The 1,608-nt window shown below is 42.2% G+C and overlaps 1 long non-coding RNA gene across 2 annotated transcripts in view; it reads left to right on the top strand.

Moving 5' to 3' along the window:
* Positions 1 to 1,357, top strand: part of LOC108285995 — a 13,496-nt gene extending 12,139 nt beyond the window's left edge. Inside the window, exon 3 of one of the 2 annotated variants that reach the window (XR_001817771.1) lies at positions 928 to 1,357. This is a non-coding gene — a long non-coding RNA (uncharacterized LOC108285995). Of the gene's footprint in view, positions 1 to 497 lie in introns of both variants that reach the window. The other variant, XR_001817772.1, reaches the window with a different exon arrangement.
* Positions 1,358 to 1,608: the final 251 nt, after the last annotated feature.

Below are 1,608 nucleotides of genomic sequence, written 5' to 3'. Positions count from 1 at the left end.
CCTCCTGGGTTCAGGCAATTCTCCTGCCTCAGCCTCCTGAGTAGCTGGGATTACAGGCACGTGCCACCATGCCCAGCTAATTTTTTGTAGTTTTAGTATAGAGGGGGTTTCACCATGTTGACCAGGATAGTCTCGATCTCTTGACCTCGTGATCGACCCACCTCGGCCTCCCAAAGTGCTGGGATTACAGGCGTGAGCCACCGCGCCCGGCCTAGAAAGATGTTTTTAAAAATCAAAATGTATATACATATCAACAAAAAGAATGGAAAGACACACATGAAAATACTAACAGTGGATTATTGCTTTGCAGCTGAATAAAGGTGATTCTCTCCTTTTGACTATGCAATATTTCTATTTTTAGAAATAATGAACACATTTTCTTTGTAAAGAGATGTCATTGTCTAGAAAGGTAATACACATATTTATTTATGTATGTAAATATGTTTTGCTATTGGACTAACTTGAATGACGCCTGGCCTTATTTCATACTGGTTCAGCCTTCTGCGAGTAAAGGAGCTTCATCACATTACTGGAGAAACATCTTTTACTTATAAAAGAACTGGCAGTGGTCTTATCTCTCCATCAATCTTGTGCTTTGCCATGGGCCATAGTGAGAAAAGTGCTGGCCTCTACTGCCCCATTAGGTTTCCCATTAGCATCCATTAACCAACAATTTTTATTTCTTGGTGTGCAGCCAGCGTTCCTTAGAAAATGAAAAAAACACAGACATGATGATGTCACCATCTACTAAATATCGGCTTCCCGTCCTCATCAAGTCTGGCTTGTCTAGCAGGACTTTCATCAAGTATTAAGTATAAGGAAGATGCCAGGAGCTCCAATGGCACTTGGCTTATTTGATTTTGCTTTACAAAAATAAACACAGTTATTCTGGGTGAAATTTTTAAATTGTTTTATCCAAAAATCTAGAAAGAAGAATGTAAACCAAGTGCATTTGGCCTCCTTAGCCGGTTTTTGCAGCATCCATGACAGAATTCTGAGATTCTGAGAAGCAGGATGGACATGAGAAGCAGACCCCTGCGGGAAGATGGCAGTCAACACTCCTAGCCACGCTGGGGGGATCCCAGCCTCCTGCATCCATCCCTGCCATGACTACCAGCAGCAAGTGATGCCCCATGCATCCCACGGGGCGATGCTGTTTCTCAAACGTCCACAGTTGTCATCAGACACTATACTGCAATTTGGCAGTTTGGTAGAGCAATTGTCTGCCTTTGAGAATGACACCACACAGCATAAGGATATCACTAAAGGCCATTAACAGGCATTTGAAGCTTCTTAAAGGTTTGGCCTTGACTCCCATTATTAGTTCTGGAACCTAAAATAAAATCCAATAACTTTATTTATTTATTTACTTATTTACTTTATTTATTTATTTATTTGAGATGGAATTTTGCTCGTCACCCAGGCTGGAGTGCAATGGCACAGTCTCTGCTCACTGCAACCTCCACCTCCTGGGTTCAAGCAATTCTCCTGCCTTAGCACCCCGAGTAGCTGGGATTACAGGCACATGCCACCATGCCCAGTTAATTTTTGTATTTTTAGTAGAGATGGGGTTTTACCATGTTGACAAGGCTGGTCTCAAACTCCTGA

Source organism: Cebus imitator, unplaced genomic scaffold (assembly GCF_001604975.1).
Source record: "Cebus imitator isolate Cc_AM_T3 unplaced genomic scaffold, Cebus_imitator-1.0 Scaffold312, whole genome shotgun sequence".
Lineage (NCBI taxonomy): Eukaryota > Metazoa > Chordata > Mammalia > Primates > Cebidae > Cebus > Cebus imitator.
Note: the sequence above shows the minus strand (reverse complement) of the source record. Positions and strands in the feature narration are given on the sequence as shown.